Source organism: Gymnogyps californianus, chromosome 1, assembly GCF_018139145.2.
Source record: "Gymnogyps californianus isolate 813 chromosome 1, ASM1813914v2, whole genome shotgun sequence".
Taxonomy (NCBI): Eukaryota; Metazoa; Chordata; class Aves; order Accipitriformes; family Cathartidae; genus Gymnogyps; species Gymnogyps californianus.
This window is the reverse complement of record NC_059471.1, coordinates 72,513,424-72,540,693: the sequence shown is the minus strand read 5'-3', so window position 1 is coordinate 72,540,693 and position 27,270 is coordinate 72,513,424. Positions and strand designations below refer to the sequence as shown.

General features: G+C 40.8%; 1 protein-coding gene across 1 annotated transcript in view; it reads right to left on the bottom strand.

Annotated features, from left to right (window-relative positions):
• The window catches only part of INPP4A (inositol polyphosphate-4-phosphatase type I A), a 92,543-nt gene extending 75,035 nt beyond the window's left edge, over positions 1-17,508 (bottom strand). Inside the window, exons 1-2 of the mRNA XM_050891001.1 lie at positions 17,446-17,508; positions 2,105-2,164 (exon numbers count right to left, since the gene is read on the bottom strand). The gene's annotated coding sequence lies outside the window, so the exon portion shown is untranslated. The remainder of the gene's footprint in view (positions 1-2,104; positions 2,165-17,445) is intronic.
• Between the last annotated feature and the right edge of the window lie 9,762 nt (positions 17,509-27,270).

Genomic DNA, 27,270 nt, shown 5'->3' with positions numbered 1-27,270 from the left:
ACACTGAGTTTGACTTGTAATGAAGAAGCCACTAAATCTAAATCAGTTGAAAGAAAACATGCACCAAAATACCAAGCAAGCAGGCAAACAGAAGTGGGTGGCATTCTCTTTTCTTTCTTTCCTATCTTCTCTCCAGACCTAATGTAACACAAAGCTTCAAATGAGTAGTGGGATCTGTCTATATGGAGTTGATTGCACAGCCAGGGCCATATTTGAGAAACACTTAATTAGGATGATATGCTGTCCCTGGGGGGGAGCCCCAAATGCTGGTTTTTAACTCTATTGTTATGGATTTCTTTGAAAGTGTGGAGACAGACCCCACAGGGGAGAAGACATAGCTGTCTTGGAGAAGAATGACAATTCTTTTTTAATTTCTTCAGCAAGAAGCAGCACTGAACTGGATGGAGATGCAGGATTGCCCCAGGCATATCTTTTCCAATGCAGACTGATTAATAGAAGAAAGCAAGCTGATACAAATGACTAGTATTACTGCAATTCTTTTTAAGTCACAGTAAAGCTAGCTACAGGGTCTGGCAATGCTAATTTGCTGCTGGCAACTTCATCCCTGCCTTCTTGGGATCGAGAAAGATCTGTAAGTGCATGCCTGATTCCCAAGTTATTCTTCACTGAATGGTTCAAAATAGTGAAAGGAAAAAATTACACATAAGCCCCTGGAGCATCCCGTTGTGCACTGTACTCCATTCTGCCCCAGTTAAACAACCCAGTCCATGGTATCGACCACTTGCTTTAATTCTAGATGTAGGCACAATCATGGCAGCACACCTCTCTAGACTTTTCAGTAATTGATCCTCAGTCTGCATTAAGACACACATCTGATACAAGAAAAGCAATGCTGCATGAAAAAGTGCATTTGCTGACTCTGTCTGCTTGATCTTACAAATGAGCTTGTTCTCCCTTAGCAGGAGTTGGGGAAAAAGATCTCTGAGAAGTCACTACTGTTCACCACTGACTCTACTCCAACATTCATTCTTTGCTGAACTCTGTAAAAGGGCACTGAGGGCATTACATGAGAGACGAGGAGACTGAGGGTTCCCCCTCAATTTCTGCACATGATTACCCATGTGACCGTGAGCATCACGTGACCATGAGCATCACATCTGACCGTGAGCATCACATTTGACCGTGAGCATCACATTTCACCTCTCGCTGCCTCCTATTCCCAGACCACCAAAACCTCCAGCCTCTACCAGAAGACTCAGACGATTGGCATCTGCTTCATACTGCCTCGCAGTTAAGGCCATATCCCACACATCACCAGCACGTGTGCCACAACTTCTCTTACTCTCTGAAATCCCAGAAGCCGGGTGCAGCTGGTCAGCCCAACACACAGCCCACCAACAGCTGCTCTGGCCCACAGGAAGCAAGAGGAGTCCTGTTACTGAACTTTGCTTGGAAACGAGTCGGGAAGAGTCTTCTCACAAGAGTCTTCTGCTAACAGGAACCCCACCAGGACACACATTCACTCTCAGGGCCTAGTAATGTGACCATCAGCCTCTGCACCTTGCCACGTCACAGGACATAAAGTAGCTCTTTCACTGTGGAGAACTAAATACTTGACAAATGTTTGTGAAGTGCCCAACAGGATTCAGTTCCCATCCTGAAGGATATTGCTCTATGCTACAGCAATATTCAATGACAACAGAGGCAGATCTGCCTTCCTCCATCTCTGTTGACCCAGGATGTTCAAGTGAGGAAAATTAAAGAACCACTAGTTTGTTCTTATGGTGGAAACAGGTGACAAATATCGGCCTTTCAGCACAGGCTGTACTTTGTATCTCACAAATCTCCAGAAACACATCACTTGTTCAAAGATGAACAAATCACACTGTCACTAGCTAATGACCCACCTGAGCTTCTGTGGACAATGCACCCAATGATAACAGAAAACCTCTGGCCACAGCGCAAAACATAGGGTAAGCATGCCACTGATGCCAGAATGTAGGATCTTGTCAGCACTTCATTATTTCTGAGGCTGAAGTTCCCTTTGCTTTGTCTGCCTCTAATTTATTTAATCTTTGAACCTTTGCATTCAGTGTCCACAGATCATCACACATTATAGTAGCAATCACTAAAATTATATTACCTTACTCCATCTTTCACAGATGAAATTCGGCATGTGTATCCAGTTCTTTTTTAATAAAGCCTGAAAGACACAAAAAGGACAAACTGTTTCTGACTGAATGGATCCAAATAAACAGGCTAGTAGCATAGGAAAAAAAATTCGGGGGAAAGCAATAAATACAGGAACAATTAAAAAAAAAAAATCACTAAAAACTTGTAAAAAATGCAGAGTGTTAACATTTTATAACATAGCTCCTTTACCATTTGAAACAGAATCCGGACTGTGGATCAGTTCTGAGGAAAGAGAACATAAGAATAAAGCCAAAAGAGAAATTTCAGAATTAGGTACTGTTACTGTAACATTTTACACTTAAGGACTGTGATGTATATCTCCCTTCCACTATATTAATGAAAATACAATGCATTTAACTACTTTTCTATTACGTCTGTAAAAGACTCAATGCAGTTACAGTATAAGAAGCTCAACAAAGTAGCTACTTCATGTCACTAGCAACAATCGAGCTCTCCCAGCATAGCTTCTTAACTCGGCTACCTTGTTCACTCTGCTCATTCCAGCTGCAGTCAGCATTGGGGTCACTACATGGCACTGCAACCACTCCCCCAAGAAGATGCTCCGCGAAACAGAAATGCTGAACCCAGCCCCCCAAGCAATTTTTACTTCCTGCAGGTCCAGACTGAATTCAAATGCTACTGGCAGAGAGATTCAAGAGTTTCATTTCTTGCTGCCAACACCCACAACTCTTCCACTGTGACAAGGAACATACTGTCCTTGGCCATACCAAGATCACTCACCACACCTAAGCAATAGGCATCTTAATGGGGTTTTTTCCCTTCCAGAAGTACAATCAAGACATTTCCTAGCACGTTTTATCCCATAAATCAGTCAGTCCAGAATCCTTATCCAAGTTCATTGTCAAACAGATACACAATCCACATGGCAGGAAAGTAAGGCAGCTAGACATGAAAGTTAACTTTAACCTGAGAAAGACACAGCCTTCCTAGGCTCCCTCTGTAGCCAGCCGAATCTAACATCTACATCGCTTAATCCACCAGCTATTGGGGTTAGCCCCTGAGCGAGGCCCCGAGGTGCAGGGGAGGCTCCCCATCACACTGCCTAGGGTTGCTTCTGTTCTGCCTAACACAGTTGTCACACACTATCCTAACATTTCACCCATGGTCTCTTCTCAGCCCCCATGGTGATCTTAAGACACGATCATTATTTTGTGAGGGTACTGTTCTGAATTTTCAGGTTTACAGTTTCCGAAATGATGCAAGGGCTGTGTTGCAACCTAACAGAATGGTGCTTTATAGCAGTAAACAAGGAGCAGGTGCCTCGCATCCTGGCATGAGGGCAGCTGGGGTGTTGGACAGTGCAAAACCTGCTGGGATGGAGAGCAAGGTGAGGTACATAGACAAACCTGACACAGTGCTGTCCATATGGGGAGCAGCCCATGGAGTGAATTATCTCTACCAACTCACTCACTCCAGAAGCAAACCCAGAAGCAAAGTAACACGCAGTATAAAAAAGTGGGGGATGAGGATGAGGGAGCAAACTGGAGAGCGAAATGTGGATGAATCTGATGGGAAATGGGCTGGGCTACAGGACAGTCCAAGACAGCAGCCAGTTGAATACTCTAGCTCACCTTCTCAGCCTTCGACCTTGAAGGCAAGAGACAGGTTTCCTCTAATGCCGTCCTACTGAAGTTACTATCTCCTGCTATAGCCCAGACATGACCACCTCAGATATATCCTTTTTTTTTCTTCTTCTTTTTTTCTAATGACAGGAAAATCCTGTCAGAATGAAAGAGAATTTATGCGAATCCATGCAGGCTAGCTGCACGATTGCCCCTTTGCAGCGTCACAGCATCTTGCAGGCTGAAACATTACAGAAGAGCAGAAGCCACACCCAGCAAAGCAACACCAGTGTGTTCAGCGCACACTGCTGAATGATTACTCCACTGCACATCTCTTTCCAAGAGGGAACCCGTTCCTTAGATGGTGGAATCTGACTTTACAGAATAATTCAGGCTGGAAAGGATAGTCCAGCTTTCTGCTCCAAGCACGGTCACCTCTCAGCTCAGACAAGGTTGCTCAGGGCTTTATCCAGTTGGGTCTTAAAAACCTCCAAGGACGGAAACTGTTCAACCTCTCTTGGCAAACTGTTCCACTGCTGGACTACCTGTTGTTACAGGTGCCACTGGAACCACTAGTACAGTTATTTCATGTTTCCAAAAGCATTACAGAAGGAAAACAATAATTTATAACCAATTACTTACTGCGCAACTGATGCACCACACAAATTGATCTTTCAGTTTCACACCTTCACCTGTCTATTTACGCTCAGAATTACAGAACAAAGACATTAATTGTGTACCAGGGAGTTAGCAAATGACTCTACGGATCACATTTTTTATCGTAAGGCCAAAACAAAAGCTCTGGAGAGCATACTAGTTGAAGGACAAGAACAAGTATGATTTTAAATCTGAAATATCTGCCATTTTGCTACAACAGTGCATGTTAGAAATCTGTGACCGTGGTAGCACAAAACTGTGGCAAGGCAACAGGTTCCTATGTGGAGAAGATACTTCTCTAGTAAAATATATAGATGGGGCAAATATATAAATATATACAGTAGGATGAAGAAAGCTAAAACTTTAATTCACAGAAAAATACACTGATCAGTTTAAGCAGTTTTAGTGCTTAAAACATTAAATTCAGGGAAGATTCATACATAAAGTAAACAGCGTTCAGATTTGTGATGCAGTAATTAAGACGCAATTCATCAGTTTACACTGCTATATGTAAATATTAGGCAAATCAAAACTATCAAAGAAGAGCCAGGACTGAAGTAAAAGAAATAAGATGAAGTTAAAAAGCACTAAGACAAAATGACACACTACAGGCTAACAAGAAGAACTTCCGCTACAAATTGGGATTTTATCAGCTGAGAGAAACCAAGAAGAAGGAAGACCTCAGTGTCAGACAATGCAGTCACAAAAAGGGCAGATACTGTGTTAGGTTGCACCAGCCAATGTGCTCTTGTCACTACAAAAAGCAGCAATGAGACTGAGTCAGGAACACTGGCTACAACAAGTTAAACACTGCCCACCTCAGTCTGTAATATGTCTAGGGAAAGGCTTATAAGGACAATGGAGAGTCAGCCTCCCCAGAGCAAACCAAAAAATTGTTAAGCTTGGCAAAGCAGAGGCTGAGATGAGTTACAATTTGCTCTCCAGAAACACATGACAAGGGCTAAACAGAAAGGTGAAAAAAACATTAAGATAAATAGGACATTAACATAATAACTAACCTAACTTGAATAATAGCAACCAAGAAAGCTAGTTTAGCCAAGGAAAAACTTGGTTTCCATATAAAAGGAGCATTATGCCACTGTTAAGACTAGACTCAACAACTCAGGAAATTCCATCCAGCCCTATGCTTCTATGCACTCATCAGCAAAGCACCTAAAATTTCTTACAAAATTATACCTCTTCACAGAAGTGGCCTATAAGGTGGCTCAAGTTTTCTTCTCTTTTTGTTGTTGAAGGTGAAGGCAGAACAAACTTGAGGTTCACTTCTACAACTGTCAGTTCAGATGAGAAGTTACAAAGCATTTTACTTACCCTGGCTTTTGGAGAGTTCCTCTATGAGGACAGAGACATCTGACATTATGTGGAGCTCTTTTCAGGGACAAATGTGATATGCAATAGTTTTTGGCAAAGTCATTTACTATTTTAAATCATTTTTATTTCGGTAAATTCAGTGCAGGCACACAAAGTTCCAATTTGGTATCCTTTATAACTTCCACTGTATTTATTTAGTATAGTTATTTTTTCTTTTTCCATTCGAAAAGCAGGGCACATACTGTGAAAGCTCCTAGACACCATGAAAGCTACTCACAAAGCAAGTCACAGCCAACCAGAGTCACAAGATCAAGGGCTGATACAATAGACCTGCTACATTATAACCCTGTAATGTACTGTACCACCATTCACTTTCAGGACATTTAATATAAATACTTGAACCTGGTCAGTTACTATTCATTTCACTTAAAATGAAGAAATGAAAACGGCAGAGATGATAAAGGAATCTAAAAATCCCATTTACAATACTACGACAAAAAATGACTAGTTCTGTGGCCACAGGCAAATCCCTTTCATCTCTGTGGCTTAGCTCACACATCGGTAAAATAGAGACAATGCGACCTAGTAACTACATCGAGTTTCTCTGCTGGCAAGTTATATTCATACCTTGCTCACTACCATCAGGAAGTCACACCCGTTTTGCAGAGCAACACTGGAAATCACACATTCTAGAGTGACATGTTTTAAAATCAGTCCGTCAGTGAGATTTTTAGACAAAGTTGCAACTTCTGCAGAGAAGGCAAGTCCTACCTACTGATCTCCCAGCAAGTTCTGACCTCCTGCAGGTGCCCTCCTGCTCTGCACCCTATTCTAAAAGCAACTTTGGTTCTTCAACCACATTTCTAGAGTCTGCCTGTAAGTTCTCCTTGACATAATCACATTTTATAATTGCACTCCAATTCTGTTGCGCTTTGTACCTGATTAAGAACCACTGAAGTGCTAGCTTTAGCCATAACAACTAAATCGAACACCAGTAGTACATGCCCAGGTAGTAAGCCCAGAGAGTCCAATGTCACTTGCATATGAAAAATTCTAACTGGGCACCCACTCAAGCCCCTCTTTTTCACATCCTACATTGTACAGTTTTCAAATTACATTGCCCTGTAATAGCAGTAAGACCACGGCAGAGCGTGGTAATGCGCTACTGCAGACCACACCACAGCACCAGTTTCTTGGCATGTTCTGCCTCTGGCCTTCTGCATTAAGAAATTATGATGATGGAAAAAAAGATTCTTCAAAGACAGCAGCATGTTTTTGCTTAATTAAAACCATATAGAAATTGTTTTGCAATCGACTGATGACGGCAGTTCAAGCCTTAGTGCTTGCTGCCAGATTTTAAAAGCCATTCAGATCCTTCACTGTAAAGAAATGATATATAGTGAGATTTTTTTCCTCCCCAATTGCTTGTACTTGAAACCAGCGCTACCACAAAAACTGAGGAGAACACCAGTTCTCAATTAATTCTGCCACACCATTATTCCTAAATACTGCAGAAAGTGAAGCATATGACACCATTCCCTGTGCAGAAACCTAAAAGTGTGGTATAAAACAAACACAAAAACAAAAGGGAGTGTACGTGCTCCTATTGAAAATCCCTCACTTTCTCCTCTTCCTTCCCTTCTTCCCTCTTTCTAACTCACTGGACAGCAGCTAAATCACTCCAGGGAGGAACGAAACTAATGCTTTTCCTTTGCAATTAAATGTGGTGTCAACATCTCTGAAGGGTACCGGCAACCCATGACACCAGGTTTGATTTTGTCCGTTAGTTAAACAGAGAAAAACAGAGCTACTTTCCCCAGAGGCTAGCTTTGATAGCTTTTATCTGGGCACAGTCCAACAGACATGCTATTCCGATGGGAGTTGAGCCAATCTAAGCTACTGCCTCCTATTGCTCATACTCACTTTTCCCCTCCTCCACTGCTCGTACTCGCTTTTCCCCTCCTCCTTCAGCAAAACTACACATGTTGGTACAACCTAAACTTTAAAAAAAAAAAAAAAGAATACTTGGACAGAAAAAAAGAGCAAAACAGAACAGTCTGCAAAAGGTACAATTTAAACCAAAGCACTTTGACAGAACCAAGCTGGTGAATGACTATATTTGCTGTTTATGGTGGCAAATTTGAGGAGCAGGAACCTCTGCAGTAGACAAGCAGCTGAGGATGAACCACATGACACTAGAGCTGCAAACAAATGCTCAGTCAAAGCAAGTTGTCGGACCCAATGCAGCTCAGAAGACACTTCCTGTAAACATATTTTAAAGGCTCAAGTTTCCAATAATCAGCCTACAAACCCAGGCAGCACGTTCTTTTTCTAGGTCAAGATAGTTATGACCTCTGCTGCAGACCTCAAGCAGACAGAAGGTAGAATATACTGTGTGTCCTGCTGTGCTCTGTCTGATCTTCTCCTTTGCCTTGTGGCAAATAAAATGCAGCGTTCTTTAAACTCTTTTATAAACTATGTATGATTTCCTGAAGTCTTCCCTCATATTCCCCGTCTTGAAATATCAGTCTTCAGGATTTTAAAGAACATCAACTCTCTTCATTCTGAGCAAATTATTATTGTGATCACTGTGGCAGTGCTTTCTGCAGCACTAACTTACACAAGATGCTATCACCGTCATATCAAAATATGCCTTACATAAAAAGAGGAAACTTGCCTTGTCTTGATCTGACTTCCCCAGAATTATTTCAGATTTGCTTGCATTATGTATGCAACCTTTACTTTCACAGCATTAAAGTTTCAGCCATTTTCAGCTCCCGGTTGGGAAGAAATAAAACACACATCTGTGACTGTATCTGTATCACTGGTTGCAGCAGTGCTTTAGCATTCCTAATGCTAGGGCTGTGTTCCTGAACGAGTCACAACTTCTTGTCAGGCAGAAACACAGTCACAATTTACCTTGCTCTGCACCTGATTTTCATGGAAAGGAAATCATAATACATGCCAATACCTCCCCAGGTTGAACAAACATGGAGCCAGAACCCACAGGATGCCCTGACATTAGGTCTGTTCCTCAACATCATCACATACACACCTCCACAAGTCAGTGCTGTCCTGCAAAATGGGAAGTGAGGAAAAGAAGATTACAAAATACAGTCTCAAGGTCAAACTGGTTTGCACGAATGGATCCTGTATTTCACATTCTATTTTAAATATTAAGGAGGAGCCCTGGTTTGCTATTACAAGCATGATCAATCCAACCATTTACTACGTGCTTATGCAGCAGAGACGAGGTGTATGAAGAACACCCAGGACCATGGTGAATCAACCTGAACAGTTTTGTAATACTGATGACAATAAATGAATGGTGGTCAATACCTCACTCCCTTCTTTCATTTATTATATTAGTGTCACAGTAAGACACATTTTTCTTAGCTACCAGATGCCCACACGCCTGTCTCTCTTTTTATCACAGGAGGCTATGCTTTCAGGCTAAATAATATTCCATTGTAAAACTAAACATCCAAGTAGTAATGGGTGGAAATTATCTTCATGCAGTGTAACCAAATGATAATTTTCTGAGGGTGTTCAGTTTTACACAAATCCCTGAGATGTCAACATTAAGACTGGTTTTCCTTCTAGGGTAATCCATTGCACTGACCTTGTCATGCAGACGTATTTTATGGACCCCCAAATGCAACTTGAGAGCTGACGCAAATTGGAACATTGGGCACTCCAGCCATGAAATGTGCAGCACAATATGGGGGGTTGGCCTAGATGACCTTTAAAGGTCCCTTCCAACCCAAACTATTCTATGATTCTATGAAATCTAGGCTGCATTATTAATTTTTGCAACTAAATAGTCACATGTTTACTGTGAAGACATTGTTTTCTTGGGTCCCAGAAATATGAATCACAGAGGAATGGGGAAAAAAAGTGCAAGTTGTAGGGAAGTTGGGAAAGATGTCATACTTTCCAAAAAAAACCCCCAAAATGCTGCAAAATATTACACTCTCCATCAGCTACCACAGCCCTCCCAAATGCCTATTTGCCACCTCCCTTCTTTCTTTTAGAAGCCTTTTAGAGGTTTGCAAATGTTGTTAGTGACAAGTAAGCACTGTACTAGGAAGGAACTACTCTTCCCATTTATCCTGGATGTCTTGCTCATGACAGGAAGGGGTATCGAATCTTCACAGAAATTGAGTGAAATTACTAGCACGTTCCTGTCTGCTACTTATCACAAGTATAACATCAGCTAAGCAGATCTTCACTGATAAGTGTTAAGCCCTCCATTTGTCTTTCTGCTAAATTTTATGTAAAATTGGTATTTAAAGACACCCCCAGTTTTTAAAGAGACAATTGTTATGTGTGCGAAATTGTTTCTAGCCCTCAATAAAATCTTACCAGTGACCCCTTAGGACATTTTTTGATTTTCCATGAAATTAAAGGCTGTGGAGATGCCTACATATCTGAAATATAAATCCCACTAACAAGCACAGAAAAGAACGTTCAGTTCTTCTTGAGCTATTAGGAAATACTTGCATCCCACAAAAAAGGCAAAGCATTTACAAGGTAGTCAAAATTCAGACACCATGGGTGTTGAAGCCAAGCCCCTCCCTTCCTCAGTTCACGCACACACAAGCTGGCAGCCTCCCGTCACTTCCAAGCACAAAAGGAGCCGCTTCCCTCAAGCGCTCCCTGTGCAAATGGAAGTTTATCCTTCCACGTACCCAACCAGGTCCCCTCTCCCACTGCTCTCTGTACCCTGAAGGTGCTCAGCCCTTTCTGCTACTCCCATGCACTGAAATGACATGGCGTCTTCAAAAGGATCCTGTGAGAGAGCTCTTCTTCAAGGGGAAAAACAAAACACACCAACTGCCCCATGCAAACTGCCCCCACCTCCACCTCCCTCTCTGAGGCACAGAGCGGCTGGCAGAAATCGGGCTTTCACGGCAGAAGGGGAGGAGAAGGGGGCTGGATGGCAGGAGCCAGGAGGACGGCTGCTGCCTCAGCCTCCCGCCCGCAGGCATCTCTGCCCTTTGCAATCCAGTCTGCCCCACAGGCAGCAAAGCCACGTCTCACTCTGCCCATTCAGGCCCACCGAAGCTGACTGCTGGGCGGCATTTGCAGTTTCACTACGGAGAAGCCCTCAGATAACTGATTTGGTCTCTCTCAGGCCATATCAGCTAAAAGGGCAATAATACTCGTGTGCATTCAATTGCAAAAGATGCTGGTAAAAGGGAGGCAACAATAAAGGACGTAATTTCACCATACAGCAATAAGTGTGACAAATTAAGGTCATGGCATGGGAGACAATTCTGACTGTATTTCACCCTGATCCCTCCAGCCGTGGCTTTGTGGCGCTCACCAAAATAAGCCTCTTTAGCACCTCTTGCAATGGTAGTGGCGGTTTCGCTCCAGAGACCACAGGTCTGGATCCTCGGAGCATGGATTAAACACTGTCAAACACTATTCCCTTCAATTCAACTCCCATTTCTTACTTTAATCTATAACATTGCCCACACCCTTAAGTGGCTACTTCCATTCACCGTGCATTTTAGTGAAAGTGCTATAGATAAACTGATTGTACAAACTGTTTGTGAACATTCAGTAAAGATGGCAAAGCCCTGCAGGGCCTCTCATAGGATCCTGTATAAGACACCACATCGCTTCAAGACAAACTTAGGACTAAAACTTCATTTAATTTGCTTCTGCCCAGTAACAAGCAATACTAGTGTTGGGAAAAAGCAAATTACATGACAGTATGAATGCTTACTCACACAATGTTATAAATTCTAAATGGCCAATCTGCAAACATAAGCACTCGCAACTTACTTTCTGATATAAGATCACAAGCAATTTCTCTGAAATTCATAAATTTGAGATCAAACTTGACCCGGTTTCCTTGTATTCCCCAGTTGAACTGCAGACTTCATAGGACGGCAGCCAAGAAGAATCCCCTCTAATTCCCCATTAGTCTTTCTTTCCAAAGTCAATTTCTGGTCCAGCTTGCAAGTCTGTCTCACTGCATACGTACCGGCAAGAGAGTAGTCACTTTTCCATGCAAATTTTCTGTGTAAAAATCATTGTCCTGTAGAAGTATCAGTGTTTTTAATATCATGTTCTCACCAATGAGTCTACAAAGCTATGGGACAATAATTAGAAATCTTTCTTATGTAGGCAAAACCACAAAGGCCACATTCTTCCTATTACTCACTACCTCCTGTTTACCAAAATACAATTGAAAGTCATCCACTTATCTCAGGAACAGAGAATAATTTAATGAACTTTTCCCAGGCACCCACATTTGAGAGAGTTTACAACAGAAAGACCTCATTCTAGCCAGCTCAGCGGCATGCATTTTTATGTCATGTATTCACAGCCACAATACTAATATTTAGTGATAGTAATACTCAGGATGCAATCCTTTTCATACAAATCCTCCATATTAACATATAGAGCTCAAAAGAGCTCTTCTTGCAAGCTTTCCTGAAACAACAGAAGACACTGTCAGCATGGTATTATTTTTTTCACGTCCTTCTATGTGCATTAAAAGAATCAACATTTTACCATGTTTCTCCATATGTCCTCAGGAGAAGCCCTCCCAGTTGCCCAACAGAACTAACATCGATGCCAGGGAAAAAAATAAATCTTTTGCTTTAAAGTCAGACCATTAGTGTCTATTTCTGAAATGAGACAGAACAAATCTTTTATAACAGCTTGTATTTCAGGAATCTGGGGCTTAAAATACACTTACCTATCACACACAGGAACCCTGGTGAAGTTACCGGCTTTTTAGTGCAATCTAGAATATTGCAGTGTTGTCATCTTTTTTTTTTTTTTTTTAAATCAGATTTGCTGCCCAAATAACCTGCAGAAATGGACATGCTCTGTTATTCACCTCTGCCTGTAGCAGCTCTGCCATCTGGCACTAGCAAGGATTTATCTAAAAAGTAAACGTGAATTAAGGATCATGAACCCACTCCTTTTAAACTGTGTTTCACCTGAACACAGAAGGTCAATTCACAGCCATGTGAGACACCAAACCTACCTATTCATTACCGTTTATTTAAGCCCGCACGGCAGACTCAGAGGTACTCTGCTGCTTTAAAAGATGAAGCATCAAACTGAAACGAAAACTGAGCTAATCCCAGATTTCTGCGTCCCTATAAAATACAAGGAGAATTCAGCACAGAAATAACGTACCATCGCAGTCCAGACCATCATCTCATTTAACCAGAGCAAAATGAACTATACTCATCCTTACACTGGCTCCAACTCCAGAGCAGCGCAGGGGGATTATAGTCATGAAGGACTAGTCAAGTGGAAACTCAGACCCTGAAGGCAAATGAAAGGACCATCATTGCTATATTCACAGTATAGGCTGCACCCTTCACTCTTTACTTAAACTAGCACATGCTCAAGAATACACAAAGGTTTCAACAGGCAAAAATTGAGACTGTGACTTTTCCTGTGTGATACAAAACCTCACGCAATGCAATGAGGTGGGAGCCCCTCTAACAGTTTGGGCCTCCCAGGGCAAACAGGACGTGTTCACCGCCTCCCTCTGTGTCCCCCTGCTTGAACTGCTCCAAGATTAAGCGAAGAGCTTTTCAGGACACAGTATAAACAAAGATTTAACAGTGCTTCCCCCTTCCTCTTTAAAACCAGGCAAAAAATCTAATCCGAACAAGAAGACTTATTCAGAAAACAGGAAAAGGGACAAAGCAGATGCCCTCTAGATGCATACACATATACAAATAAAAGACCCTCAAAACAACTGATGTAAAAATTGTCATTTCTAAAAATTACACAAATAAAAAGATGAGTTCTCCAACAAACAAGATGGTTCAGTATTGCAAACAGTGCTATTCATACTGCTCACATGCAAAGATTTTATTCCAATATAACTCCAGTTTCCAGGGGCTTATTTCTAATATGCAAAAAAAGAAACAAAAACTTGTAAAAAAACCAACTCAAACTTTTTCCCTCCCTCCTTTTCAAATCTAATTTGAAAACAGAAATGCTGTGCTGTTCTGTGACACAAGGACATACTACACAAACACCGATATACTGCTGCTTTTTCATATACTGCAGAGTCCTCTTTCAGGAAGCCTAATGTCAAGTAGCAAATCATCATAGAAAATATGGCAACCATTTTTTGTGGGGGGGGGGGGAAATCATTATTCAGTACATGGACGATCTTCTACTCTGTGTAAAACTCAGCATCTGATACAGCAGTGTTCCAGTTTGGGTTGATCATTAGGTAAAACTGTAATACAACCAAAAAATCACCCATATTACAGATGATTCACGTAAATCCATTTCAGTAACATGACTGGATTTCCCCTAAGTTCTTCACTAGCCATTTAGCAAGGCTAGCTATAAATCATTGCTGACGTAGCTTTTGTGTAAAATAAGAGAGTAAATGCTTCCTCCCACTAAAGGTCTCAGAGCTTCAAGAATTTTGGAGAAATGCTTTATTTTCTCCATGCCCCTCATTTCTCCACTTACTACCCACAGCAACAGCTGTGTTTCCTGCAGAGTCATTTCCCCCTACCACAGCAAGGAGAGGTAGAACAGGATGCACAAGGACGATGCCACTGCCCATTTCGAAACTTCTGCTCAAGGACTGAGGAAGCAGAACATGTAAGAGATCAGAGCCAATCCAGCAGCATTGCTTCCCAAGTGCCAGGAAAGCAGATGAAGGGCTCAGAATAACGTGGTTAGGGCATGGCCACAAAGGAAGCCACAGAAAAAAGCAGCAGGTTTTACAAAGGAAGAAACAAATAAAAGGACAGCTGAACACCCCACCTGTCGTTCTCAACACAAGCGGCACAGGAGCAAAAGGGAAGAGCTGAATTACATGAGCTTTGCAGCTTTGCATCATTTAAGGTTTGCCTAAATGGAAAACCTACCAAGGGGAGAGAATCATTAATCAGGTTACAGCAGAGCAGCTGAAGTGAGAATCAAAAAAGGGGGCTTAAATTTCAGCAGGAAGTCCACAAAAGCTTCAGTGAGGGCAGAGATAACAAAACATGGCTCTAGAGTAATGCAGAGACGAGAAAACCAGCCATGCAAGTACCGGTGATGTCCTGTAGGTTAGGAACAGGAGGGGAGAAGAGTGAGCTGGGATCTTCTGCTTGTGTTCACTGGAGATAAATCTTTACTACAGAAAAGAAAGGCCAAGGAGATCATGAACTCTCACACTTCAACCCCTGCCAAAAGTACAGGTGAAATGGTCCCAACAGCTTCTGCCATTTGTTGCCTTTACAGCCTGATGCAAAGCCAACTTAAAGCAACAAAAACCAACTTTCAGGGTGCCTAGAGGGCAGACTTTGACAAGCCCTATTATACTTATTACAAAATCCCTGCATAGAAGGATCAAATGCAGCTGCTTCCTTCCCACTTACCACAAAGTTATGATCACTTCCTTGCACAAATCTCTCCTACCTTGGATATTTACGTTTTAGTTGTGACTTGTTAATATATCCAAAAGAAGGCATGTAATTATCAAGATAGTATCAAAACAAACAGCACTAAAATTGCTTTAGTTCTTCCCAGAAGCTTTCCAACTCACATAAAGCAAACTGCCTAGCTATCTTGTGAGGCTGGGCTTTTTGTTCTTTTTCAGCTGATGCTCTTTTTCACTTAGTGGCATTCCAGCGGCAGACAGAGGGACATAGCAGGCAGCACGAGAACGAGATGAATCGGAGGGAGTTCTCTCTGGTGGTCAGCACTTGCACAAAGAGTTTATGGACAAGTAGGATGGAGAGGCTGTCTTCAGGGCTGTGTTGACTCAGGGGCTGTCATCCTGTCTTTCAGATGTTAAGCATGTTCTTGAAATTTCTTTTCAAAATGTTAACTGTTAATTATTTAACTGCACCCACAATGCATCAATAAAGAAATTATGTAAACTCCATTGAAGATAATTGAGTTTTATTATAATAAATTATTTGTTCTGGTTTGACATAATACAGAATTCGTACTCTAAATGCATACATAAAGGCAGACACGAAGGCAAACACAACTCTGACACACAATCTCAGAAAACAATAATTCAGATACAAATCAGTGGAAAAAATTAAGACTGTAAAGACTGTTTTATTTGGACTTGCTTGGATTTGGGAGGGGAAGGAAAGACTGCCATGTGCTAGAACTTTGTTAGCGAGTACTCCTAAAACCAACCCCAACATTGTTTAAAGTAGCTTGCATTTATAATGCTGTAACATGAGAAATATTTTATATCAGAAACATAAATCATTAAAATTAGTCACCAAAATTTTGCTCTGGGAGATGGGTGTCCATGAGTGACATTGTTTTAAAAGCTTCTCTCACCCTATAGTTTTCTGAGTTGGATGCCACAAGAAGTGTAAAGATACTACAAATGCACTAACAAACCTTACTTTCCGTTTTATTAAGAAACCTAATCTTTTTTAAAAGAGGAAGTAACACCAAATCTAGTTAATTCATAGCAATGAAAACACTGGGCATCAGCAAATGCTATAAATTAGCAAATAGAAGAAGAACCTAAAGTATGCTGTCGTTTTTAAATGACCTTACTACAGCACCATATTTCTTTGACAGGAGAAGACAGTGGTTATTTATATGTAAATTCTACAAGGAAATGAGTGGTAGTTTCAAGCAGCTGAAAGTAAGCTAGTAAATGATCAGTTTTCAAAAACATCCTCATTCTCTCATTCTGAAAATAATACACAGAAGTGACCAGGCTCCCTTGTTACTAACAGCAGCTGCCAACCTCACTGTAAGATGCACTTTAAAAGGACACTGCCTTGCAAATCCAAAATAAATGGGGGGGCGGGGAAGGGAAAAAAAAAAAGGAAAGGAAAGAAAAGAAAAAAGAAATTAAGATAAATTCATTATTGCAGTTCAAAAACAGAGTCCCTAACTTAGAAAATCTCATGTGGGGAGTACAGCAAAGGCTGAAGACTCAGTGGATTCCACATGAGGATAATTAGCGATTCCAGTCTAGACTACATTAAAATTATAGCACCAGAGTGAATAAAATAGCAGCAAAGCCACTACAAAAAACTGTTTTACCCACTCTTCATATGTCAACACTAACTAGAATATGTCCCACTTTTTGCATATAACCAATTGTCAGGACAGGACATGTATATATACATGAGCTTTTAGTGGCACAAAATGAAAACCACCCCAATATCTGGAAGTATCATTTAAAGTATTTGAAGAAACTGTTTACATCCAGGCACTGCACGGATCACAGCGTGCACACACTCCCAGCCTGAATGCTGAAGGCAAAACAACACTGTGATTCTAAAGGTAAACAATTATTTTGCTATTTCTAATGCCACTGTTTTTTATTCTATTAACACAGAAATTCAGAAGTCAGTAAATTTAGTTTTAAGCAAGAACTACAGAAATTGCAGTGCTCTCCAAAGAACAGAGGGCTGCTTAAAAACTAGTTGTTTTCCTTGCCCTACCATCTAGCAGCACTTTTTCTTCGAAAGAGGTCTCCTGTCCTTAACATGGCTGCCATGCCTTACATAACATCAATGAATGAGAATATAGTTATTTTGTTTCCTAGGACATGCACTGCCCATTAGCCATATGATTCTCCATATGGCACTGCAAACAGTTGAGACAAAGCTTTGCAGCAACGCAGCTCCAAAGATCAGCATCCTCCGAGAATAAGCAGCAGCAGAAAGAGACTCAGCCTTCACAAGCTCTAAATTCCCTTTCATATCTTTCTCTAGTAAATAACAGGCATTCTTACCTTAAGAAAACAATAATAACGGTGCTCAGTACAGCCTCCTCTGTTTCATCTGTGCTCGTAAAAAAAAATCTTGGCGCAACTGTCTGCTGCAGCAGGTAATCAATAATATAACCTGCTTCTTCTGTTGCCAGAGCTGCTCCATCTGAACGCTAGCTAACGTGAACACTGTCAGTGTGAGTCATACCAGTGACTCAGAGCAGATGCAGAGCTGCAGGAGGAGTTTAAGTTTCAGGGCTTCCTCTCGCTCGCTCGCTCCTGCTCTCTGTCGCACAGGCACGCACACACTCGGCGCCCGTGTGCGTCTGTCTGTGCCTGCAGACTGCCCCAGCTTTTTCTTCAGCAGCAAGTTTGATTTCACCCTCTACATAATCGTTTGGATTTTTTTTTTCCAGGATGGCAATTCTGCTTCTTTCTTTACTGTAAACACATTTACCTTGAATGCAAAAGCTTGCTCTGCAAGCCAGGTCAATACTACAAGGTATCTGTGGGCTCACACCTCTCATCAAGACTAGGGGAAGAACTCGAATACCCAAGGAAAGATTCTAAAACAAAAGTATTGAGTTAGGGCAATATCCATTTATTCGTAATAAGTTTATAGCAAAGTGTCTCTGATTTCATTAAGTACTCTGGGGCGGACAAATTTGGTCTCAAATGCAGTGAGATAAAAGAACCATAGGAAGGATTATGGGATGCACATGAGCAGAACACCAGTGTGCCTGACACCAGTTTAGCAGGGAGAAGTGCCTATAGGAAAAGAGCACAGCTGCATTATAGAGAGGAGCAGCACATTTGGGTTTAGGGTTGAATTCTGGCAGCCTCCCCCAGAGCTATCCATCCCACTAGGCACCGATCACCACAGTCAAAGAAACAATTTGATCACCTATTTATTTCCCAGGCCTGCCAGACTCCCCACCACATACAACTGAGAACAGGCATCATGAAGCCAAAGTTAGGCACTTAAAGCTAGACAGTGTTGATATGCATTGCTGTATTGATTACTCTTTATTTCCGAAAGGCACATTATACTAATATATAATACAGTTGCAGTGTTGAGCAAATCCAGCCTTCAAAAGAGGCAGATGAAGCCCTCTACTACTGAGCCAGCAGGTCAACCACATGGAAACAAATTATGGTGGGATGAATCAAGAGAGTATTGTCAAAAGAAGCTGCTGGCCCAAGGAACAATGCCATTAAAATGGGTAGACCTGCTTAACAGCCATTCATATAAACATCCCAGATAGTTTGGGAAAAAGGCACTTGGTTTATGTCAAAGCATTTACAGCAGAACATCGTTCCTCATCCTTAGCAAATGTCCAGCTGGCTATCACCCAGATAAACAGATTTGTGTGGAGATTTCTCATGTAAAAGCTAATACCAAAGCATGACTTTCATGGTTCTGTGGTTTTTGTCTTTTTAAAGAAGTCCTTCTTTTGCAAAGCCCAATCAAATGAAAGGTACACCCACCCATCCAATCCAAGTATGTGCATGGCACTGTTCAGTACTGTATCTGGTTGTTATTAAAGCCACTGAACAAACATCATACTATTGATGGCAAATGTTTACTCTCTCCATGTATCTCAAAGCAGCCAAGAACACTGGCTTGGCAGGGATCAAGAGATGAGAAGGAATCAAGCTGAGCAAAACAATCCTTGAAGCATGGTCATAGAAATAACATAAACAAGGGGGATAAAGAATAGCTGGTGTCTATGAAGATACACTGAACTAAACTCTTTCCCCTAAAACCACTAGTATTCTATCTATCACTTGGAAAATCTTGTGTTGAATCCCATCCTCTCCCCCAATTTACTAATGACAGTGAAGCTTTGCTCCTGTCAAGCTTTCAAGGCTTTATTTTCGTGTCTTAAATGGCTGAATAGGCAAAAGAATGCTAAAATCCACAGCATGCCTGGGGGAAAAAAAAGAACAGCAGCAGCAACAAAAAAGCAAACCAAGACCCCTGAGATTTTAAACAGGAAAACTAACAGCAAGGCCGTGGTCCAAGTGGCATCTATGACACAGGCAGGGAGGAAGACAAAACTGAAGACAAAACTGGAAGGTACTTCAAATGTCTGGGGGTTTTGGAGATTTTTTTGGGAGGTGGTGGTGGTGTTTTTTGTTTGTCTGGTTTTAAATGTATGGCACACAATTGCATATCTACATTCAATTTTGTGCTGCTATCCACCTAAAAGCATAGATTTGGATCAAAGAGGAGTCAAAGAAAAGAGCTGTTAGAGGCCTCAGAGATAAAACACACCAAGAGCAAGCATGCACTGTGTAAAATGCACATACTTGCCTCAGCTGCAAATGACCTCAGCTACAAATCAGAAGTGATCTAGCTGCTGTAGGTAGCAGTTCCGTGTTGCCTAATTTATCAGTCTCCTTAACTGGACCTTCTGCAGTAGAAAGGGTTTGGATCGTGGGTCTAAAAGTGCAAAAACCTGAAGCTTCTTACCCCAGCAGAGGTAAAACCCCAAAAACTTACACTGATGTGGATGAAATCTTGAAAAGGAATTTAGTACAGCCTGCTAAACTAAACACTGCTGCAAGAGATTTTGCATTAAAAGGCAGTGTAGACTATTATACACTCTTTAAGGACTAGAGACAATAGTTTTTCCTTTTTCTCCTTTAGGAAATAAGCAAGCAAAGGCTTTTCTATAGTACCTATTCAACACGGTACCCCAGAACATGGTAGGCTAAAGAATCCTGTTCCTCCTCATCATCTCCCTGTCTCTGGGAATTTGTTTGTTTGGGATTTTTTTTTTAAAAGTCATCATTACGGCAACAATGGTGGAAATGGTTTCCCACAGCCTCTTCCAGGTTGTCAGATTCCATAATAAGCTGCTTTCTCGTGAAAGCTCAGTCTACAGTCAGATTGTCCTCACTGAGAACACCAACCTCTACTCCTGTTCTTGAACTTTTTTTTCTTCTCAGCTATACTGTCCCAGGGGAGAAAAAAAAAAAAAAAGCATTCATTTTCTTCAAGGACAGAGCTGGCTCCCAATGCAATAGAGTAACAGAAGCACACTGAGAACCACTGCCAGTATCCACAGTGATGCCTCCCCTCCTCCTTCCCCCTTCCCCCTCCTAGCCTTCCAGTCATCCTTCCATCAGCTGCATACTCTGCTGCATCCTAATGTTTTGTAGCCTTGTTTTTCTGAGCCCTGTGGAAAGGTGGGAGTTCAGAGATACTAATTTTTAAGGAGCACTGACACACGTTTTCAAGACGAAAAGCAGAGCTCATTTTCTGAACAGGCTCACACTCCTTTTATCGTTGTTATGGGCATTACAGTACTTTCCAAAGGTCCGCACCAGTGAGCAACCACACATGGAGGTGAGCATTATGCACACACACACAGCAGAAGAGACCACTGCAGGAGCACATATTTTGAAAAGACATATAGGCAAAAAGTTGAGAAGAGAAATATTTTTTACATCATCTTACAAAGCACAGCTAACTGACTTGACCAAGGTTGTTCCACATGTCCACATCAAAGCCAAATGCAGAAACTAGATTTCAGTGTCTTGCTCACTAGACCATCAGACTTCGCTTTCAGTGCATCTCAGTAGTAGGTTCATTTCTTCCAGCTAAGTACCTTTCATAGGTATTTTGATATGCTATGACAAAAGCACTGTTCGCTTCTCAGGAAAATTAAAGCTCCTGCTGGGAAAAGCATCAGCACCAGAAACTTTATCCTGCACAGAAAATGAGCAGAGGAAGCCACACATGAAAGCAGAGCTTTAGTGATTGGATATGGGAGGAAGGAAGGGGATGCACTTATTCATCACATTTATCTCAAGGCTTCTGAAGATAAATAACAGGACACATTACAGCGGTTGAACTTTTTACTGTCACTACATCATCCACCAATGTCTCAGTAGCATCTCGCACCCATCTCTACAAAAGCAGTTAGCAAAGCAACCTGCAGGAGGCTGTGGGAAACCGTTTCCACCACACCACACAAATACATCTCTTCACTGAGATCACCTCCTCAAGTTACTGCTATAGCTATGACCCAAGTAAAATATATTTTTTATTTCTCTCATAACAATCCAAAGTGACATATCCTGCACTGGAAACAGACTATAAAGTGCCAAGCTGCCTGTAACACACTGCACGCAGATCTCAGAGGGAAGTACTTCTGCGCATCTAGTGAAAATGCACAAGACGACCTAAATGCCCATTTCCTCTTTATGGTCTGTTCTCAGCAGATGAAACAAGAGACTCTGAGAGACTAAGATCAGAGAAATCAGCCAAAACAAGACAAGAAAAATATATCTCATAGCAACAAAGATGTACTGACCAGATGAGAGACTAGTTTACAGACACTGCTGCGGCTCCTGCGTATGCAAGACATTGATACATCTACTGCATGCAAAGGCTTGCTTGGATAAGGAGGACTCCCCAGATTGCACTTGATGTCAGCATAGGATCAGCTGATCTTTTGGCAGCTGGCCTGCTCTTATCTATCCACTTCTGTTCTCTTTTTCTCTTTAATGTCAACATCTGCCCATGTTTTGCACTGACAGAAAAGGTCAGCAAGATCCTAATGGTACATCAAACCTGATAATAATAAGTGATGCACCATTTGCAATTACTGCGTGCCCAATCTCACTCCCCTTATATTCAGAGCTCTGCTTTTTCCTAAAAAAACCTATACAGTGCAAGTGCGGAAGCATCTGTAATCTCAAATCTTACGTACATGCCGTAGAGATCACTTTGGATAACAGAGAAAGCATCTCAGAAAATACCTGGTCTCTCCAGGCTGTTCTATCAACAAGACACAAATTTCTTATTCCAAACAATCTTTATTTTTCTCTACAACACACAACTACCTCTCTGTTTCAAACCACTGTGCCCCATTTTCTGCACTCATACAATAATTTCAATTGAATATTGATCTGTGAATCCTAACAAAAGAGACACCCAAACCCAGATGTAAACTCATTTTGAGGCAAGCATATGTTACTGCGTGACTTAAACATCATGGTTCCTTGCATTGTCTAACAAAATGCTATACTCTGGTGGGAATTGTCTACAGCCATTCATTTTGCTCATTCAATACACTCTATACATTTTCTGAGTGACTTTTTTCCTGTTGTCTTCACAATGCAGGACTTGCAGATCTCATGCTGGTCTTCATGACCTATGACTGGTACGTTCTTCAAATGCCTCAGAAAGAACAATTGTCAATGCTGGAGAAAGTCGATGCAAAGACTTATTGTTTTCTCAGTACCATCTGCTGCACTGGGTAAACTAAATAAAAAAATAGTAAAACTGAATGTAAATCTGGACAATTTTGATGACTATTCTGCAACATTTCTTATAAAATTTACTCCTCGTGCATGAAGAAAGAACAGCTGTAATGGAAGACTTCTGTGTTTGCACAAAAGATTTCTAATGCTTTGTCTTGTTTTCTCAACTAATCTGTACTCCTTTGCAAGTTAACCAGCTGCTACTTTTAGCAGGGAAATAATTTTCTGATATGTTCCTCATTCGTAAGGTCATGAAAAGGAACTGCCTACCTAAACACGTTTAAGGGCCTCGTTCTCTTATTCCTATTCTTGGCATTCTTTGCCTTTGCCATGCAAAAAAAGTCCTCTTGTTAGTATAGTGTAATACAGCACTTCACAAAAAGCTAAGAGGGGCCCCAAATGTATGTTGACCAGTAAAAGATCTAATAAAAAGAAAAGCTGTAGTTAAACCATTTTTCTTCTTTCTCTCTCAAAATTCTTTACTTCTTCTTTCAAAATAAATTATGTAACAACCCAATCAGAAAGAGTTATCTACAAGCTCACAAATCTTAAGTCGCTGCGTGTCAATCCAACCTTTATTTGTGGTGCGCTGTAAATTATTCCCCAGATTAATGCCACCAAATATCAATGGGACCATTCGAAGATTTAGGTATTGTACACATTGGATTGTGTATCAGAATTCAGACCAGTGGGAGCCCAAGGTGGAAAAGCTTATTAAAAGTGTTGATAATGGAAGTGTTTCGTTCATGATTAATTTAAATTTTGACATTCAGAACTTAATTGACTTCAGATCATTTGGGATTTTTCCTAAAATTAGGCCATGGAAAAGGCTCACAAAAAGTAGCACCTCAGTGTTTTTAATGTGGTTTCAAAAAATCTTAATGTCAAAGGCTACATGTCTTATTCTAAGAACAGTCAACTACAAACCAGCAAACCTACACAGATAATAAGAGAAGGCAAAGAATAAAAAAAAAAAAAAAAAAAAAAAGAATAGGTTCAGAATCTCCTTATTAAATAAACCATTTTCTTTTTCTTCAGGTACATAAAAATACAGACTGCCCCAAACAGACCCCTGTGCACCATTTGCTGGCACTTCCACCAGTTATGACATCTTTTTCCATGTATCTGTTGGAAGATCAGGTGGTATATCAGAGCTGTGAGTGGTTGCTTTGGGTTTTTTTAATCAGTTTCATTTGTTTATGTATAATCCAGAAGTATGCATTGATATACTGCTATATATATTTCTAGATTATTTTCACTTCCTAGTATCGTAAAAGGTCTCATTGCATGGGATGTCTTGGGGACTAAAGGGAGACCAGAGATTACAGATGTTTGCATCATATAGTGGTTTGGGAAAAGACTTTGAGTCCTTGAATTTAAAGGGAATTAGACTGGGCAGATAATCATTGAAGACACTGCATCATTTGATTATCAGGTTTAATGCATTATTAGAGTCTCATCAACCTTCTCTAACAATGTTTGTGTGTATTAAGGAAGCATGATTAAGGAATTATGATTAAATGGAAAACATTGGTAACTGTGCTACTTAAAGGTAATTTTTTGACATCTATATCCTATGATTCTACAAAGCCTTCATCCCTCAGTTTCCCATCAAATGTACGGCATATATTCATTCAGTTGTTGAATGGATCCATCTAAGTCACCAAACAATTCCAGGTATGAAGAAAAGTGATGTGCATAGCTCCACATAAAACCTCTTGTTTATAGTTCAGTTCCACCAGCCTAAACTGGTAAGATTACTGGCATCAGCCTTTTATATTATAAAGGCAGTAAAACATATATTTTCTATTACCCTGCCCTCCCCTACTTCGACCTTCTTCTGTCTGTGATGTACTTCAGCTGTCTGGAATTGATGGCTACTCCTGCACCTGCCTGATGAGGCTCGCAGTGGTCACACACCACTGGTCCTGCAGCCCTGCACCACTGGGAGCTGCAGCTGTCCTTCCCAGCCTTGCCTGGGCCACAGACCCAAGGTTTCTTTGACATGGAGATTAGTTTGGTGAAAAACACAGGTCTGTTGGCATGCGTTTTGCATCTGAGACAGAGACAACGTGTGTACCCAGAGATCTGAGAAAGAACAGGTCATGTTATCCTCATTACCTGTTCTCCAGATCACCTCACAGTTTTTAACCCAAAACAGAGGAAGGCAAGGTTTCCCTCCTCCTCAGCTCATCAGTTCTGGGTTTTTTGGGGGGCGGGGGACTGGATGGTTGTGTTTTGTTGTTTTGGGTTTTTTTCAAATGGAAGAATAAAGCAGATAGAGTCTGAGGCTGAGAGGCACAAGTTTCTAGGGCCCACCTCACTTAGCTTGTAATGATTTTATTCATTACTTGCCTGACATTACCCAAAGAGTCTTGGGAACTGAATCTTAAGCTCTGATTAGTGCACTAAATATTGCACAAGCTTTCTTTCGAGGTATTATTAAGTAATTTTGGGATAATGCTTAGTTTTGGAAGGAAGATATCCATTTATCCCCCATTCAAATCTTGTGAGGTTGATTCTAATCAATGTAGAACTGTTTAAAGAACTATTTAATAAATGACAGTCACATTTCTAGAAAGGTGAACTCCAAAATACATTCACTTTTGCAAGCTGAGGATTTCAAACGCTCATGAAATCATTTTAGAGATAAAGAAGACATACTGGAAAGAGCTGGCTATAAATACGAAATCACCAATACAGGCGTAAGTCAGCAAGAGCCATAAAGACAGGTAGTGTAAAAATACTTTATCGATTGCTGTAGTCCAAAATAGCATTAATTCTCTGTTAATTTCTCTTGGGAAAAACAATTCTAATAACCCTCCATGAAAGGGCTTCTGAAGTAGAATACAGTTTATTAATCTTTGCTGATTATATCAAGATTGAACAGAGACACCAAGCTGAGCAAAGAGAAAGAAGACAGAGCATTTATCTGTGTCAGTGCTTCAACACAATCCGAATAAGAAATTCTCTAATACAAAGAATAGTAATTTACAGCTTCAGAACCATCCATTTCGCCTGAGAAGCACTGAACTATCTCCAGCTTGGTTAACTACTGCACAGTACTGGTTCAGTGAGGAAATCACAAGGGCAAATACCAGCACGGAGCTGCAGTTGCCTTGAGCCATGCAGAGCAGAGTATGGAAACTATGGGATCCACACCCATAACTATGGAAGGACTCTTAAAATACACAGGCTGTAATTCAGTGTAACAGCTGTAGTTAAGATGGAAAAGGAAACAGACACATTAAAATTAAAGGAAGACAAGTAAAAGCTATCCTCACATTAAACCAGTTTCAAAAGTATGGGTGTCTTTCTTTTCACAGTGGGTCTAAAAAAAGGGTAATATGCAAGCAGCACCTGTTAGGCAGTGTTTCTAAATAGCCTGCCTTTTTTAGGAATTCATATAATAGGCTGAAACCACACAAATACTGGCCAAACACTATTTCAAAAGGACCTGATGCTTTGTCAGCTTCATATAAATGAGCATAAAGTTTACTTTTATAGACCGTAATTTAGATAGCAGCTAATCAGTACAAGCCTTTTTTTGTACAAAAATGGTGCACATTTCTTCTACCCACTCTTTCCCCCCCCAGTTCTTCCTCGCCAAAAATAATTGATTGCAGGTTCAAAAAATATCATGGAGACCTGCCTGAGCTTTTTTACAAATAGTAACAAACTTTGCATGAAATTGGTAGCAATTATAGCTTATGTAAGAGAGTGAGAAGGAAATAATAATTTTTTAACCTGCATAAAAAGCTTTCCACACAGGAAAGCAAGATATTTTTGGTATCTTACTTGTGATCTTTTGGTTTGTTTGTTTTTAAGAAAAGCCTTTTCAGCTTTATTACTCCCATGTTTCATATCACTATGGGCTAAAAACCTGTAATTTAGGTACTAAAAAGAGGAAATGCATTGTCTGTAGAGTTAAGTTTTTCATTGAAAAATCTCCCATTAAGGGAAAAAAAAGGAAAAGGAAAAGGAAAAGTGGGAACTTCAAAAATTTCATTAAAGAAACAAATCTATTGATTCCTCCTACAGATGCAGCCTGCTAACCAGGAATAAAGGAATATTTAAGAACATAAATTAAAAAGTCGTGGCTTAAACTTCTGTAATGCCTCTGATCTCTTTAATAGGTTGAAAATTACTACAATCCATGCATATCCCTTATAGGCAATGTGGAGGCTGAAGAGACTATATTAACAAGAACGTCCAGAAGAGTCAGAAAATGCACTGAATTCCCTACTTTCTCAGAAACAAGACAGGCAGAGTGTGATTCAGAGCACCTAAGCTAAGCAGGGGCTAAGTTGCTAACTTAGGTGTCAGGAATCACCTCTCTGAAGGCACTCACTTCCCTCTAAAACCACAGAGGGGATTGAAGTCTGCTGGTGCTAATATGTCCCGATCAGGCCTACCAACAAATAAAAACATCCGCAGAAGATATACAGAAATGTTGCAGCGGCTTAAGTGCTACAGTTAAACAGGGAGACTATCCAGTAAAAGCAGAGCTCAAAATAGAACATAGATGAGAAGAATTTGGGTGTGAGGTATGAGATGTTTTTAGAAGATGAC